Raw genomic sequence first — 19,050 nt, 5'->3', positions numbered from 1 at the left:
ATGTCATGATTCTGAATGTTGACATACTGTAATACTATAGAAAATATCCTAAATCAGTTAGAAATGAGCTGAAAAGAAAAGAGCCAGTGTCATACAGGTCTGTTTTTAAAGAGTGTGGTATAGTCATGCTGTAACTGTCGTTGTAGCTCAGGAGGTAGAGCAGGTCACCCACCAATCGGACGGTTTGATTCCTGGCTCCTCTGGGCTGCGTGCCAAAGTATCCTTGGGGAAGATACTAAACCCCAAGTTGCTCTGCGATGCAAGTGTTGGAGTATGGATGTGTGTGAATGTTAGACAATAAAAGCACTTAGCTTAGTTATATATGGAAGTGCTAGTGTGAATGGCTAAATGTAAACAAGTTGTATAAGCACTTTGAGCGCTCAGATAGAGTAGAAAAGCACTATGTAAGAACTAGTCCATTTACCAATTAACTGCACCGTTTGAGATTGATTGTGGTGTACTTTGGGTACTCTAGTGATAATAGATGAAATTTTTGTATTGTCAAATAGTGTACTGTAGGTTTACTTGTGTTACCAAGCTGTTCATGTTTTGAAAATGATTTACCTTTTTAGATGCTGACAATCAGGTTGTTGTAAGACTTTATTGTTCCTCACTGACTCTGAACCTGTTGTGTGCTGCTCAAATAAGCAGTAGAGTTTTCCCTCCATCAAATGCAGTCAATAATAAGAAAAATGTATTTTTAAAAAAAAGCCTGTTTCAACTCAAATTAATATTTATTTGTAATAACCTACCCCCAAAAAAGGACAAACTAAAGCCATATCTACCATTGATATTCTGTGCCTTCACAAAGTGAGTGCAGATTATCATAATTTAATATTTGCTCCGAATTTTGATTAAACAGTGACCTCATCGGTCAAATTTGACCAGTAATCAGCAGATACAAACCAAATGTGGGGCAAAGACTTTATGTAGAACAACACAGAAAATGTTTTAGGCTTTTAAGACTCAACATTCTAATAAACAAAAAAGTCAATACAATAAATGTGTCTGGAAGCTAAAGTTTGTGGTCTTTTGTACACTTGTGTATTCCCTTTCTCTAATATCATAACTGCTGACTGTTGACTTTGTAATGTAGAACCAATCATGTGGGACATTGTCTCATATCTGTGATGGGTGGGTCAGCGGATTAAAATGTGCTGTAACACATAAAGTGGAACACCTGGTTACCCTGATCTATGTGCAAAAAGGAAGGTGGGAAATAAAGCTACTGGAGATCTGAAAGAAAGGGATTTTTTTTCAGCTCTTATTAAGTGATAGGCAGATTCATCCAGACTCCATCAATGTTTACTCACTCAAGCTTTACCTTACCTCAGCTTAGCTTTATTTATTTTTAACTTCTTCATGTAAACATTTTTATGTCAGTGATCTGCATTTCCTAACTGACTAAAAGAATTTCCCAGCAGACAGGTGAACTGTGTCTCCACCCTGTGGCCATGTGATCAAAATACAGCTTCCCAGTCATGCAGATAAACTGAACAAAGGGCATTTAGAGGACACAGAATGCTTCAGCATATTATCAGATCATTTATCAAATTAAGCTACTGTGACAGGACAAATAATCACCGTAATCTGATTGATGCCAGTAGAATGCAAGGAAATGGCAATCAGCCCTGGAGGGTTTAGGGTATATTTGTGAGAATCATGACTGTGAGGTTTGACTGAACATCCAAGAGACCCTGAATGCCTTTTAACTAAACAGCTGGGCAAAATATTTACCCCAAAGAAAAATATATCTCCACTTGTTTTCACAATTTGTTTGCTACTACTAAGAAGCTTCCACTTTTTAGTAGTAGTATAGTTCTATCGTATCTCAAAGATTATTTCACATGAAGATTACCTCAAAATATTTTTAACGTTCATATTCATTTCGTATAGACTTTAAAAAATACTTAAAACATTTTATATTGTATATTTATTTTAATAAATGAATAATATTTATATAATATGATTGAAATTAGTATCAATAGTAATTAGAATCATTTTGTGATTTGAGGATGAATAAACAGAGAAATGGGAGGGGGGAAAAAACAAGACAACAATAGAGACACGGGGAAGAGTTGAGCATAAAGCAACATGAGGAAAACAAAAAGGAACTGAAACTCAAATATTTAATCAAAAGCTAACACGTTAACAACTGTGATGAAATGCTGGAAGATCCAGTGAGAGTTCCTTAACATTTAAAAGTTAAACAAAAAAGATCATGTGACTGACAAGGGGCATACATCTGATTATCCCATAGCCTTTATTAGTAGAGCAAAAACTAAGTGAAGTGCATGAAAACAATTCTTAATTTTCCTAAGCCTTTAGCTCCTTGATGGCTTCTACGCTAAGGGTTACGTTTTGTGCTGAATGGAAAAGCTGTGTGTGGAGATTGAAAGCCTTGCATAGAGCACTAATTATGGGGTCCACTTTTATTTTTATGTGTCAGTGTGATCAAAATGGCCTTCTTGATTCTAGCTGCTGACAAAAACAATAATGAGTTGGTTTGATGCCAGTAGTTCCAGAACTTCCATGTTAATCAGTCATACTGACACTGTCAAACACTGTCTACGTGTTTCAATTCATTTCAGTTCAGTTTGATATTTATAGCACCAAATCAAAACAAACAGTTACCTCAAGGTGCTTTATATTTTAAGGTAAAGACCATACAATAATTGCAGAGAAAATGCAACAATCAAAAATGACTATGAGCAAGCACTGGTGACAGTGGAAAGGAAAAACTTCCTTTTACCAGGAAGAAACCTCCAACAGAACCAGGCTCAGGGAGGGACAGTCATCTGCTGAGACCGGTTGGGGGTGAGGGGAGAGAGACAGGACAAAAAAACATATTGTAGAAGAGAGCCAGAGATTAATAATGCAGACCAGTGTATTAATGGAGTAAAAAGAAATGCTCAGTGCACTGTGGGAATAAAAAGGAACAAGAAGGAACAAAAAGGAAAGTTTTAAGCCTAATCTTAAAAATAGAGAGAGTGTCTGTCTCCTGAATCCAAACTGGGAATGGTTATTTAGAAGAGGGGCCTGAAGGCTGAAGCCTCTGTGTCCCATTCTGCTCTTAAGTATCCTCAGAACCACAAGTAAGTCTGCAGTCTGAGAGCAAAGTGCTCCATTGGGATAATACGGTACTATGAGGTAGATTTATAGAGTTTACAAGAGTTATACCAGGGAGTCGAGCACTTCTGATTTAAGGTTTTCTTTTTCAGAGGAGCCATAATATCCAGTTTATAACATTTTCATTCCACAAAGATGCTACAAAGTGGGTGATCAGGTTTGTTTAAGTAATAAAAATGTCTGTGAAGATGATGTGGTAATTGATGTAACAGTGCATTGAAATTAATAAAGCAATAGTAGTAATTTCATACTACTATCAAATTTGCTTTAAGTCCACCAACTGTGGCACATACATAGTTGTAGTACACAAAGCATTAACAAAAAACAGGCAAGCACATGGACATCTGCATGTACCCATGTACTCACTGTCTGATGACGAAATTGAAGTCGCTTGGACCCTAGTTGACTTACAGACAAGGAAAGTATAATACATGCCTCATGGCTGACAACTGTAACCCTAACCCTTTTTTCCAAAAAAGTAATTTTTGTTCTTCTCCAGTTTTTTCTGGTTTATGCTACCTAACACTAACCTGGTGGATGTTAAGAGGTTAAAAAAATTAATGACGTTTGCTGGTTTGTTTTCTTGTGGCTTTATTCATAAATTGTAGGAATTAATAAAATACTGACACACCTGCTTCATATACAATATGGATAAATGTAATGGGCAACACCCCTAACATTTGAATTCAGTTATTTTCATACTCACCGGTGTATAAAATCAAGCACCTAGCCATATTTGTCTGCTTTACAAACAAATGTGAAATAACTGGTTGCTCTAAATAGCTCACAGAAGTTATTACTTACTGTAATGTAATGTAATGACCATTGCAACAAGTCATTTCATGAAATTTCTTCCCTCCTAGACTTTCCACAATAACCTGTGAGTGGTATTATTGTAGAGTGTAAGAGTTTAGAAACCACAGCAACTCATCTATGAAGTGGGAGATCATGTAAAGAGCAGAATAACTGAGTGATGAGGCACATAGTCCACATTACACCTACATCTCCTGTAGGTGTAATGTATGGACACACAGTACTTTTCACCTTACAGTGTATTTACTTCAGTCTTACTTGAAATATGGCTAACATCTCTCCATGTTTCTGATTTTCTCTCATAGAGGCTTCCATCCTCTCCTATGACGGCAGCATGTATATGAAGGTGGTGATGCCGACCATCATGCATACTGAGGCAGAGGATGTCTCCTTACGCTTCCGCTCCCAGCGGGCTTACGGCCTCCTCATGGCCACCACCTCCCGAGACTCAGCCGACACGCTTCGGCTGGAGTTGGACGAGAGTCGCGTCAAACTCACGGTCAACCTAGGTATCGTATGCCCCACCCACCCATTGCCTTTACACCTCCACCTTCACCGTGAGATGGTTTACCGTTGAGCGGTAACTTCTCTTTCCCAATTCTCTTGTTATCTTTTTTGTCTTTTCATCAGTTACTCATTCAGTGATGCCTTAAAAGTTTCAGCCATGTTCAGAATAGCAGTCAGTTATCTCCTTTGCATGGGCGTTAATGTGCACATAAAAAACCAGATAGCTGGTTACTGGGTAACATGCTAAGATATATCATTATAGTTCATATTCTAAATATGTTTGGACCATCTCTGAACCAGAAAAATACACCCATATTGTTGTTTATAGATTGTTTGAGACAGTGAAAGCACAATAAGAAGAATACACATCATATAGAGGTTCTACATCTAGTTGTACTCTGTTCTAGTTTAAGAACAGAGTGCATAGATTTCCTGAGAGGTGATTCCTAAGAATGCCCACTGATCTTCAGTCCATCAGTCATCAGGAGAGGATTCAAAAGGAAAAACTTTTCTTGTATTTCTAACTAATGTCATTTTTGTGTCTGACATCAAGTAATTTCTGCGTCACCTTTGTCACCTTGCTGTTGTTCTGAATGTTTTTTTCTTTGCTTATGATAGTTTTTATTAAACTTCGTGCTCTTTCAATGTTTTGCTTTTGTTTGTTTTCCCATCAGCTCCATTTCCCATCATGCTTTGTCAAAAGATGGTATTCACCCCTTCAAAGGCCTTAAGCCTGCGGCCCGTCAGGTGAACAGCCCGAGAACAGAGCGCAGCAAAACCTACAGCTGGCTGCGACCCCACACTTCCAATCCCAATATTTAAAAAAAGAAGAGAAAACTTGCAATGAACCATGAGTGACAAACTTAATTTTGTATATTGGATATACAGTTTGGCTTGTAGATAAAATGTACGATTAGCAGTGTTAAAATGTGTATAACACATTTGATGAATCGTTCTCTGATTGTATTGACTGATATGAGGCATACCCTTATTTCTTAATAAAAGAAAATGCAGCTCAAATTGATCAGTACTTAATATGATTTTATATCCCATAATAATCCTTGTAATTTTCTATAAAACATGTAAAAAAAAAAAAGTGTAAATATTAACAGGTCGAGCTTAGTGGCATGTAGGAATAGTATAGCACTCTAGATTTGTGATTGGGGTTCCTGTGCCTCTGTATGGTGCTGGTGCTGACTGAATCGTGGCTGTTTGCTCCCACTTTTCTGTTGCGGTTGACGGCACATGAAACCACCAGCCACATGGTGACCAACCCTCACTGTTTTCACAGTTCAAAGCAGCAGTTATTCTGGTCTGGGTTCAGATAATTAAGTTGTTTTTTCTCATTTACAATAGTATCTTCTTTTTCAAAGCTTTGTGGCTCTAAATTAGGTAACTGCAATCAGCTTATTGGTGCAAAGGCTTTGGACCCAGAGAATGACTTAAATTGAAAGTCAAATAGTCAATGTTGGGCAGGAAAACCCATGTAGCTGGTAATACAAGTGGCCATTTTACTGTAAAAACAGTACATAAATAACTATTAAGTGTAAACACTGGTAATTAACAAAATCATAGAAATTCATGTCTTCTTTTATTAAGTATTAAATGATGACATTTTTATTTATTACACAACTGTTTGGCCTAAAGATAAATATAAAGAATAAAATGGCTGCCTCGCTGCATGTGTACGTCCCCGGAAGGGTGGACTTTTTGTTTTTGGATGTCTGCAGCAGTAACCTTGAAGGATGCAATTTCATCTGTCATTTATTCTTCCCCATCTAGACTGTATCAGGATAAACTGTAACTCCAGTAAGTTAACACTCAAGTTTCATTTTGCTTTCTTTGTTAATGGTATGTTGATATTTTCTTTTCTTTCTTTTTTTAAAAAAATAAATGCAATTTTAAAAATACACCACACTCCACCCATTCCGATTTGAAGGGTGAGTTTGAGCAGCTGGTTTGAGTAATTTAACAAAAGGCATTAGAAATAGACTCAGTTAAATGAGGTGGTGAAAACTTTATTCCTTTTTTTGAGGGGGGGGGGCTTTCAGCTTATTCTATATAGGATGTAGAATTACAATTAAATTCATTCTCACACCCCTTTTCCTCTGTATACATAACAATAAACATTTAAAGAACATTTGAAGAAATATTTTTGGTATTAGATTAGATTAGCCTATATTGTTTCCCATAGAAGAAAACTGTCTTGGCAAACAAGGAAATATACAATACAGTGCTGTGAAAATGTATTTACCCCCCTTCCTGATTTCTTAGTTTTTTGCATATTTGTCACACTTACATGTTTCAGATCATCAAACTCTCTTGGCATTCTCTCAGTCAGCTTCATGAGGTAATCACCTGAAATGGTTTTCCAACAGTCTTGAAGGACTTCCCAGAGGTGCTGTGCACTTGTTGGCTGGTTTGCCTTCACTCCAACTCATCCCAAACCATCTCAACTGGGTTTAGATCAGGTGATTGTGGAGGCCAGGTCATCTGACCCAACACTCCATCTCCCTCTCTCTTGGTCAATAGCCCTTACGTAGTTTGGAGGTGTGTTTGGGGTCATTGTATTGTTGAAAAAGAAATAATGGTCCACTAAGCGCAAACCAGATGGGATGGAATGTCGCTGCAGAATGCTGTGGTAGCCATGCTGGTTAAGTGTGTCTTGGATTTTGAATAAATCGCCAACAGTGTCACCAGCAAAGCACCCCCATACCAACACACTTCCTCCTCCATACTTCACGGTGGGAACTACACATGTAGGAACCATCCGTCTTACAAAGACATGGCGTTTAGAACCAAAAATTTCAAATTTGGACTCATCAGACCAAAGGACAGATTTCCACTGGTCTAATGTCCATTCCTTATGTTCCTTGGCCCAAACTATTCTCTTCCTCTTGTTGTTCTTCCTTAGAAGTGGCTTCTTTGCAGCAATTCGACCATAAAGTCCAGATTCATGCAGTCTTCTCTGAACAGTTGATGTTGAGAAGTGTGTGCTACTTGAACTCTGTGAAGCATTAAGGTGGGCTCTTATCTGGGGTGCTGTTAACTTGTGGTTTCTGAAGCTGGTAACTCTAATGAACTTATCCTGTCCAACAGAGGTAACTCTTGGTCTTCCTTTCCTAGGGCGGTCCTGATGAGAGCCGATTTCATCATAACGTTTGATGGTCTTTGCAAATGCACTTGAGGATACTTTCAAAGTTCTTGAAATTTTTTGGATTGACTGACCTTCATTTCTTAAATTAATGATGGACTGCCATTTTTCTTTACTTGGTTAAGTAGTTCTTTCCATAGAACATAGAACATTACTCAAATAGGGCTAGTCACCGTATACCAACTCTACTTCTTCACCAAACAACTGATGGTCTCAAACACATTAAGAGGGCAAGAAATTCAAGACATTAACTCTTGACAAGGCACAGCTGTCAACTGAAAGCCATTCCAGGTGAATACCTCATAAAGCTGACTGAGAAAATACCAAGATGTGCAAAGCTGTCATCTAAGCAAGAAGTGCCTACTTTGAAGAATCTAAAATCTAAAACATATTCTGGCTTGTTTAACACTTTTTTCTTTAATAAATAATTCTATATGCATTTCTTCATACTTTGGATGACTTTAGTATTAATATACAATGTAGACAATATTTAAATAATGAAAAAAAAACACTGAACTAGAAGGTGTGGCCAAACCTTTGACTAATACTAAATATATTTCACTTTTGCCACATTCTTTGGTATAGAATAAGAAATTACCACTAAGACCCAGTACAGTAGTAACAGAGTATTACTTAAGTTTGTTGTCCAATTTGAGACTACAACAAATGCATCAACAGGGTAAAAAAAACTTTGGCATCATATTACCTTTGCTCTCAGCAACAAATTTGACAAATTTGGTACTGTAGATGACGATTTTTTATTGTAGGGTCTTTACCTTAAGGTGCCTTGAGGTGATTGTTGTTGTGATTTGACGCTATATAAATAAAATTGAAGTGAATTGAATTGTCAACTGTTTGGTGTTACTCCACAAGTAGGCATTTTCTAAAATAAAGTTGAAATTCAGAAAGAAAGTATGAGTGGGATGAGTAACTATATTCTATGGTAGCATGCCAATAAAAACTGTTCAAGTAGAGCTTAGTTCAGGCTTTGAGAATTCCTACTAAAATAGATCAAAACTATCTGCCACAAAGCATGCAGCTCATTTAGAAGAATTTTTCTTTCAGACAACATATTGTATTGACATGGCTTAGCTAAAGTCAAGATACAGTACCAGTCAAAAGTTTGGACATACTTACCCATTTAAATGAATGGGAGAGTGTGTCTAAACTTTTGACTGGTACTGTATGTTGTTCTCTAAACAGCATTACCCTCAAGGTAACACTGACCAAGGTAAATTATTATTAAACTATTATTGATTAGTACCAAAATGATCAACTTGACTGTAGAAATTATCCATGTATGGGCAGTTGAATACAACTTAATATATTTATATTAGATCTTTATATAGTTAGGATGAAAGTACCCAGATGTCTAAAGGGACTTAAGTAACTAAGTTTTTAACCTTTGATGTCCAGTACATCAGGTGCTCATTTCATACCTTGGATTTTATGTGAAAATTCAAATCTGCATACAAATACTAGTCTTATTTTGGGGAAAACTGAAAACTTTGCAGTGTTAAACTGAATGGTGCAACCATAAAAATGTGACATTTTGAATTTGGACATTTATGTTAAAACACTTATAATATGCATAATAAGCCTGTGCACATCACAGATATAAACCTATCATATCCTTATAAAAACAAAGTACACTAATAGAGAAGTATAAACCCAAGGAAAATATAATATTTAGTTTCATCTGGTGGACATTTTCAGACAGGTACAATGAATGTTTTAAATTGCAATTCTTTAGACTGTTTAAGTAATATTTATGGTAATGAGAACTAATTGAGCACTGATTGACAATATACAAGGGTTTTTGTTTTACATTCCTAACATAAACCAGAGTCAAAAGATCCCTGAAAATCAGCCTATTAATTAAATTCAATATTTGACTATTTATTGAAAACTTTGTGTTATGTCAGAGGAAACTGAGATTTAAAGTGGACTAATTCACAGGATATTCGTATTAGTGTTATTAGTATTTGTATTTGGGGGAAAATTCAAAATCTAATATGTTAATACGTTAGAGTATATTCTACACATTTCCAGGCTACCTATGGTGAATCATTGAGCTCTTTCTACATGTAGTGTGCCTGCTGCTGCTTTTACAGTAATTTCCCAAAACACTATGTATTGCTTTTACTCATAATGAGGCTATGGAGATCTTTGCCTTTAACTTAGCACAAAAAGTAAGGAAATTTGTGTTTGGTCACTTATTTCTTTGTTGTAACAATGCTCCTTGAAAATACATCTTATACTGTTGGAAAGTCTGTTTATTTTCCCTTAAATGGTGCAACATTTATAAGGAAAATGTATTTGTGGGTTGAGCAGCAGAGTTGAGTATGTAGGTTGTGCTCATGGAAAACTTGCCAGATCTTCTCTGAATAAATTGTTAAACTGCAGGTATGTCTTTTTTTCTTCAGACTTCAATCATCCAATCCAGTAAACGACACCAAACAAGAGTCAATAGCAGAATAAGTTGTTTGGCACTGACAGACAAGTTTAAAAAACAGGGGTCTCAGTAGCATGTGGAAGAATCATACACAGCCTGGCACCTCCTCGTTATGCTGGTCACCAGCTTGGACAACTACTGATGATGTCCAATTCTTCAACCAGCATTTGTCGCAAGTCAGTCAGTGTGGCTGTGATGGTCAGTATGAACGGCACGCCCAAGCTGATTCCACAAGTGTTAAATGGGGTTGAGGTCAGGACTGCAGGCAGGCTGTTCCATTTGCTCCACTCCCAAATTTCCCACTCTGTGGGGATGAGCATTGTCATCTTGGAGGACAGAGTTCTGTTCCAGATTGTGGAGATATGGGATTGCCACTGGTTGCAGAATCTCATCTCCATATCTCTCTGCATTGAGATTGCGTCCAAAGATGACAAACCTGATTGTCAGCACCTGGGGTACGAGAAGCTCAAAACAAGAGTCAATAGCAGGATGAGCTGTTTGGCATTGGCAGAGAAGATTTGACAAGTTTTTCATGGGCACAACCCACATACTCAATTCTCCTGGTCGACCTACAAATGCATTTTCCTTACAAATGTGGCACCATTTAAGAAGAAATTAACAGGCTTTTCAACGGTATAAGATTTATTGCCAAAAAGTATTGTTACAACAAAAAAATAATTGATGTAATACAAATGTCTTTACTTTTTGTGCTTTCAGGTAGGGATAGATAGATAGATAGATAGATAGATAGATAGATAGATAGATAGATAGATAGATAGATAGATAGATAGATAGATAGATAGATAGATAGATAGATAGATAGATAGATAGATAGGAGGGAATGAACTTTGTAATCAAAATTATTCAACCCAGTGTCGATTTGAGTGTAAATACAATATGTAAATAATGTATAATGCATCTTTCAATTATTTTTGTGATAATGTTGAATTTACTAATAGTTTTCTTGTAATGAAATTCTTTTGGTTTAACCGTTTTTCTTTTTCAATGCTGTAGAATTTTGCTTATAAACCAAAAAATTAGATGGGGGTGAAGTTTTTTCCCATCATTAAATGGCACTGACAGTACTATAGTTGTCTTTTTAGCTTATTTAAAATCTTATTCCATTAGTATGCATTCAAATTGTATGCTTTAGAACCTACAATTTATAATTTGGAATTTTATGAATCCCTTCTATGATTTTTTTCCCCCAAAGATAAAAAGTTGTTAAAAAAGTTTAATACACACAAATTGATATAAAATTGACAATTTCAATTTTATTTTTTTTCATTGGAACAGGTGTACACTGTCATATTAAGAAATGAAGATTAAAAAAAAGACAGCAGAAAGGGAAAGGAATAAAAGGAAAAGATTTCTTTAACCCTATGATGAGTAAAAGCAATTTTTCCTACTGTAGTTGCAGCATAGCAGTCTGGTGTCTGATATGAATAATTTACTGACTATAACAAACCTTTGTTTCCCATAAGATCTAGTTTCAAATCCAATTTTAAAGTCATTTTCAAGCTACTAATCAGGTTGTAGAATACCTGTTAATGTTCCTAAACTGACTGGTGGGAAAGCAAAGGTTTGGTTTTAGGCTCAGGATGTCCTTAACTTTGTGACTGACCATTGTTCTCAGGCAAGGGACCGGAGACCCTGTATGCCGGGCAAAAGCTCAATGATAATGAATGGCATACAGTGCGTGTGGTGCGTCGCGGCAAAACCTACAAGCTAACGGTTGACGATGATGTAGCAGAAGGTACTTACCTCCATCAACTGGAAATATTCTTAGTGTGTCTTTGTCAGTGTTATTCCACCATGCTACAGCATGTTGCCATAAACAATTTATAGTGTCAGTGTATAATTCTGCTGCAAAGAAAGCATGTAGATATGTAACCATTAGTGTCAATTTGCATTCATCTAATACTGTGTAATGTAATTTTCTCCTTAAATCAGCCCTTTTGTGTTAGTGTCAGACAGTGTTCTCTTTTCTTTTTGTTTGTTTTTTGTCTTTCTTTCAACCCCTCCCCTCCACCCTCCCCGTCTCCAGGCCAAATGGTGGGTGACCATACTCGTCTGGAGTTCCATAACATCGAAACAGGCATAATGACAGAGCGCCGATTTGTTTCTAGCATCCCATCCAGCTTCATTGGTCATCTGCAGAGCCTAAGGTATTCAACTTTACTTCTTTTATGTATGTTCTGTATATTCTTAAAATGTTTCCTTATTTCTAAATGTCTGCTCTTTTCTGTTCCTCAGATTTAATGGCATGCTCTACATTGACTTGTGCAAGAATGGTGACATTGACTACTGTGAGCTCAATGCCCGCTTTGGGATTCGCTCTATTATCGCTGACCCTGTCACCTTCAAATCCAAGAGCAGCTATCTCAGCCTGGCCACTTTACAGGCCTACACATCCATGCACCTCTTCTTTCAGTTTAAGACCACTTCGCCGGATGGCTTCATACTCTTCAACTCTGGAGATGGCAATGATTTCATCGCTGTAGAACTAGTTAAAGGGTAAGCTTTACTTTAGAGGACACCTGTTAAACTGCTCCATTTTTCAACCTTAAAAATTTACAAGTGACATTATTTGGTTTACAATTTAAAGTGGCTAGTGAATGATTGATTTTATTTCACTCCAATACATATCACATAAACATCTATGAATTAAGACCATGATATTGTACATGGCATGACTACCAGAATAAGGAGCACTAAAATGAAATCTTAAAATAAAAAAAATAAAAAAATTATTTCTATAGTGGACCTGTAGATGGACCATAACTATTTCTTTCACATGTAACTTGGGGCTGAATATGTTGCCCAACAAGACTTCAGCATCTGGACTGGAGGAGCCAGGGATTGAAGCACTGATCTTCTAATTGGTGGAAGACCTGCTCTACCTCTTGATCCACAGCTGCCCCTTCGCAGGTGCCCAGTGCATAATGGGACTCTTATGTGTATTCAGATAATGAGTTTTTGTGCAGAGTAGTAGTTCTAGTGGTTCTATTTCAGTTTGGCAAACTGGATTTTGTCTTCTTTCGCTGATCTGCTGCAGGGAAGGAGGAGATATTTAGTCATTAAAAGTAATTCAAAAAAAGCAATTAGGGTTACTAACATCTTTCTTTATTATCTTGTCTTGGTTTGTTCTGGTAACCCTTCCAAACGAGCCATACTTGTTCAATCTTTTTCTAATTGTATCATCATGAACTTAACATTTAACATGCTAACTGAGGCCTGTAGAGTCTGAGATGCAGATCTTGAGTTTTTTGTAATTGCACAGTCTAACCTTGGAGTGAATTTGCTGGAACGTCTACTCCTGGGAAGATTGTGGCATTGTGTTAACACACACCTGAATACCCCAGACCAGAAAACTGCCATAACTTCTGCTTTTATAGAGGTAGTCACACTTGCTGGAGATCAATGAATCAAGTGAATTAGTAAGCAGTAAGGGTGTACTTGGTTTTGCACAGGCTTGTGTAGATTACTTTCTTTTTCACAATTGTGTGTGATATTTTGTTTCTTGTTGGCTAGTTTGTGAATAACTTTACAAGTTGCAGATATCTAAAGATATGAATTTTGTCTTAATTAATAGTATCCAAGATGAGTGTGAAATTATCCAAAACCACATTTCGGTTCATACTTTGTTTTTTGGGTTAGAGTTTAAGTTCATGTCTTTTCTTAAGAAGAAATGAATAACAAATAACCAAAAAAAAGGAAAATATTCTTTTTCTCACAAGCCTGATCTGTTGATCATGATTGGATTCTGAATATCAAATAAATTTCACATTTCTGCTGTATTTTTGCTCCTAGACATTACCACATGGGTATCACGGTATGGGAAGATGGAATTGCCATATTGCAGACATTTGTATTGCTGTTTCAGAGTTGGTTTCAGAATTGTTACATCCCATATAACTAGTGCTTCTTCTCTTATAGGTACATCCACTATGTTTTTGACCTTGGGAATGGGCCGAACCTCATCAAGGGAAAAAGTGAAAGGGCGCTAAATGACAATCAGTGGCACAATGTGGCTATCACCCGAGACAACAGCAACACCCACACGCTGAAAGTAGATGCTACAGCCACCAGTCAGAGTATCAATGGTGCCAAGAATCTGGACCTGAAAGGTATACTCAGGATATGACACCTTTTACATATGTTAAACTATATATTAGTTTGCCCATTTTTCATTCAGATATAGTGGTTGGTTGTTGAACTAATAAGAAACAATATCATTAAACTTTTCTTTGCCATCATCACTATATTATTGCCAGTCTCAGTTTGTTGCTTAACTGAGGCTCTGTAGTATAGTGGTTAACACATTCACCTCACAGTACATGCAAAAGCCTGCCGGTTTGATTGTGTTGTGGGTTCCAGGAGGTCATCTTTGGAGACAGGCTCTGATCAGCTGGCCTGTGCTGCTGCTGGATCTGAGAGTCATTCCTGATCTTTGTGGATTTAGCCAACTACAATCTAAACAGGACCATGTTAAATGAGCCATTAATCGCTGCTTTCCAACCTGTAGCTAGTATAAACATGATCAACATAAATTCAAATTGATGACTCCTTTTGGAAGAAAGAATTGTTATTCAGCAATCATACTGGCATGCATCTGAGCACTTATTTTGAAGCAATATCTGAATTAACTTTAATTTCTGTGGTCAACAGGACATAAAAACTGCATGTACAGAATATTCAGTGTGATCTGATGAGTTATTTATTTTTTGTTTTTCCTGGAAGTGATACTTCTACCATCTTTGCTTTTGCAAAATTCTCCCATAATTTTCAATCCAGAATTCTTTGAGTGCCATCTCTCTCTTTCTTACAATGCCGTTGCTGCTGCCCTGGAACTAACCTAGAGTGAGCAAGGATACCACAGTCTGCGCTGCACCAGGGCAACATAGTTCATCGCTGTAAACTGTACAAGAATAATGCAAATGACATAGTTTAACTTTGAACTTTCTGTCCAACAGAAACTTTAAATAATATGAAATCATTATTGTTTAATTTGTTTTAAATAACATTTCAGAATATGAAATATATTAAATGTCCAGTATCCAGCCTGGGAGAGTAGCTAGGTGGGTCAATTTTATGGACATTGAAGGACTTCAGACTTTTTAAAAATTTCCCAGTGGTGCCTCGGTGCTTGTTTGCTTTTGAGAAATGAAAGAGTTTTTGGTTCTGGAAGTGGATAATTACATCAGACTTAACCACTCAGTACATTTTCTGGTGTACCCTGTAATGCAGCAGTAACATAGTATGTAGGCTTAAGTACATGAGAATGTGAATAATCAGAATACATTTGCAAATGTATTCAACACAATTTCACCTTAACAATCGATTCTCTCTCACTTTCTCCGGCAAAGGTTGCTAGGAATCTGGGAGTCATGTTTGACGACCAGTTATCATTTACACAGCAAGTGGCCTCTGTTGCTCGATCCTGTCGCTTTGCACTATATAACATCAGACAAATTAGACCGTTTCTAACGCAACATGCTGCTCAGCTCTGGTGCAGGCTGTGGTCATCTCGCGCCTTGATTATTGTAATGCAGTGCTAACGGGCCTTCCAGCCTGTGCTATTAAACCATTACAGATGATCCAGAATGCAGCAGCACGTCTGGTCTTCAATCTTCCAAAACAGGCACGTCACCCCACTGCTCATTGAGCTTCATTGGCTTCCGGTTGCTGCTCGCATCAAATACAAAGCCTGCATGATTGCCTATAAGGTGATGACAGAACAAGCGCCCTACTACTTGCACTTGCTCCTAAAGGCCTATGTTCCGTCTCGGCCTTTGCGTTCCTCCACTGAATGTCGCCTTGCTTTACCCAACATCTACCCAAAGCAATCCAGACTGTTCTGCTCCATAGTTCCCAGATGGTGGAACAAGCTGCCCACCTCCACCAGAGCAGCGGAGTCCCTCGCCGTTTTTTAAAAAACTCCTAAAAACCGAGCTTTTTAGAGAACACCTGCACTAACTAGGACAAGTACTTCTGATGTGTATAGACGTACATTTTTAATGTTGCATTGTTTTTTAATGTTTAACTCTTTTAATCTTTTTATTTTAATGTTTTGGCTTTTTGTATTACTGTATCATCATATTATATATCATGTAAGTCGCTTTGGATAAATGCAATAAAGTAAAGAAAGTAAAGTAAATTAGTTGGCCTTGTATTTGGATTGAAAAGAAAAATGATAGGTGTGAATCAGACCTGGACAACTTTCATGAGTAAAGTCTGGGAAGTCTGATGTGAGGAGTCTCTTTAGGCCAATTCTGCAGTATTTTCATTTAGCATATGTATGAATTAGCCCACTCCAAAACTGTATTTTCTTTGATTAAGTCATTTTATTTTGATTTTCTTCATTATTTAACATCACTGTCACTGTAACTTAGATCTGAATATAATTTAAGACAACATTTTCGGTAAATATTCACTTACAATTTTCAGTTTTTTCTTTTCCTTTTATAATGATAATATTCTTCTTTACTTTTAATTTTTTTTCTGTGCCCCAGGTGATTTGTTCATTGCTGGACTGGGTCCTGGCATGTATGGCAACCTGCCTAAACTAGTGGCTTCGAGAGAAGGCTTCCAGGGCTGTTTGGCTTCAGTGGACCTCAATGGTCGCCTGCCAGATCTCCTCAATGATGCATTGTTTCGCAGCGGGCAGATTGAGCGTGGATGTGAAGGTACACCATCCCTCAAATCTCAGCCTGATTTAGACTACAACACAAACTTCAACTCCAACTCCAGCAGCCCTTTCTTCCTGCTCAATGCAAACAGTAGCACTTCATCCCTGAATCCATATGGAAGGCGCTTCATTTTATTAACTGTATTTCTTGCCTCACTTACTCACTGCTAGACTCCTGACCAAACAACAGTCACTTCCTCTTATAACAAGTTATCGGCCACATTGGTTGTCTGCTTACAGAGCTGTCATAGTCACTATTTAAGCAGTGTCAGTGCTAGTGCATCAACGTAAAATTACCACAGGTGCTCCATTTTGTTTTTATTTATGATGCTTTTGTAAAGTTTTTCTTCTGAATGTTATTAATATTAAAAATTTTATAACCAAAAAGTAAAAATAAAATAAATACAAATAAAAAAACAGATTCTAATGGGTGCTGGCTCAGGTGTATCAGTAAAAGGACAAAGAAAGTGACACATTCACATTCAGAGCAAATGTTATTTTCACTAGAACATGCCCACTTGACCTTTCACAAAATCCTGCCCCTTCAGTACTTGACTGTGTATGTTAAGCTTTCATTCCAGCTCTCTGCATATGTAGTAGTCAGTGATGTGCCTGAAGTTTGCAGTGGTTTTTGAAACAGTTGTTCCAAAACAGAGTCAGACTTACAGTAGCAGTCCAAACTTTGGACTGCTACTGTAAGCCTTGTATTCATTTTTATTAGGTTACTGTGGAATTTACTGAAATTAAAACTGCTGTTAGCTAACTTACACTTAACTCTGAGAGTTAGCTAAAATGCTTGTGGCTACATATGCTGTATAGGGTTATGTTAATGTTGTACCGTGTATTGATGCCAATGATGTGTCAGTCCTGAGTGGAACATTGTTTACATAACCATCAAAACCCACAGAGTAATGTAATCAATTAAGATGCTACACGGTAAATAAAGTTCCATCTGATCTCATAGCAGTTTCTGAAATAGTGACAAAACGACAACTATTTCTTTGTGTACATTGTTGTTGAGGTCATTACTAAAATGATCATGTAATCCATATTACTTTTTAAAAAAGTAATAATTACGTTTTTTACTCCCTGTAGAAAGTAATTTGTCACACTAACCACACATATCATTACTTTTGCATTTGCATTGCTTTTTGTAACATCACTCATGTAACTGTACAGTATATATAATCAACTTTGCAATAATACCACTCACAGTTGATCATGGGGAAGAAATTCCACAAACTGACCTGTTGCAATGCTGGCATTTACATTTCCATGCTTGAATTCAAGGAGCTGTTTAGAATCACCCATTTTCTTTCATTGCATAATAGGTGCTTAATTTTATACACCTGTGGCAATGGGACTGAAAAAACCTGGATTTAAAGATCAAACATTAAAGATGGGAGTGGCCTAGTACTGTTGGTCATGTAGTGTAGTATTTGTAAATTGAAGCATGATCATTTCCTAAATTAATTCTTAGTTTAATTATGTGGTTAATTATATGCAATAGCTACTACTTGGTTAAGGCTAGACAATAAAAAATATTCAGGTTAGGTTCACACAATAAAATGATTACTTTGTGGTTAGGTGATAAAAATTTCATGATTTAGGTTAAAGAATTCGTATTAAAATGCAGTAGTTTCAAAGTGCTGTAACAAAAACATTTTCATGTACACAAAAAAATAGGTTGCTTTTTGTGACTTCGCATTTTACCAAGAGACCAGGCTGTTATATTATATATCATTTTATAAAAATAAAAATACAACATTTCTGTGACCCTTTTGGCTGCTATTTGGTGCTTACAGTGGTAAGCACCATTTTTATTACTGCGGTTAGACTTTAGCTGTTTGGGGTAGCAGGGGTTTACAAAATGGTCAACTGCAGGAGTATAAAGCAAATAACAATGTAAATACTACAAAAACTAGTCTATATCTTTATTTATATGATGTGCAGTTTTCCATCTGGTTTACATCTGTATCAGGCCATACCAGGACTTTAGTCCATTCAGTTTGTTCACAAAGCAAAACTTGCCAAAGGTTTTAATATGTTTTGTGCTGATATCCATTTGTACGTGCATCTTTTGTAGCTACATCAGAATGGGCTATTGAAACATTTTGTACAAGAAAACAAATGTCACTGTGGACAAAATGTTTCCATCTTCTTGTGCAAGTTGTCCATTTTTTGTGGCTGTTTTATCATCCTCTGAAGGTTATAGGCCATCTTCCACAACCTGTTTTGCATGGACATCATTTTCTGTACAGCAGTTTTTTTCTTATGCCTGCCATATCACTGACTTGGACA

At 36.8% G+C, this 19,050-nt stretch overlaps 1 pseudogene; it reads left to right on the top strand.

The window, feature by feature from the left end:
- Positions 1 to 19,050, top strand: part of LOC115772692 (neurexin-3a-like) — a 311,850-nt pseudogene that overhangs the window by 207,505 nt on the left and 85,295 nt on the right.

Source organism: Archocentrus centrarchus, chromosome 22 (assembly GCF_007364275.1).
Source record: "Archocentrus centrarchus isolate MPI-CPG fArcCen1 chromosome 22, fArcCen1, whole genome shotgun sequence".
Lineage (NCBI taxonomy): Eukaryota > Metazoa > Chordata > Actinopteri > Cichliformes > Cichlidae > Archocentrus > Archocentrus centrarchus.
This window is presented reverse-complemented; position numbering and strand designations above follow the sequence as displayed.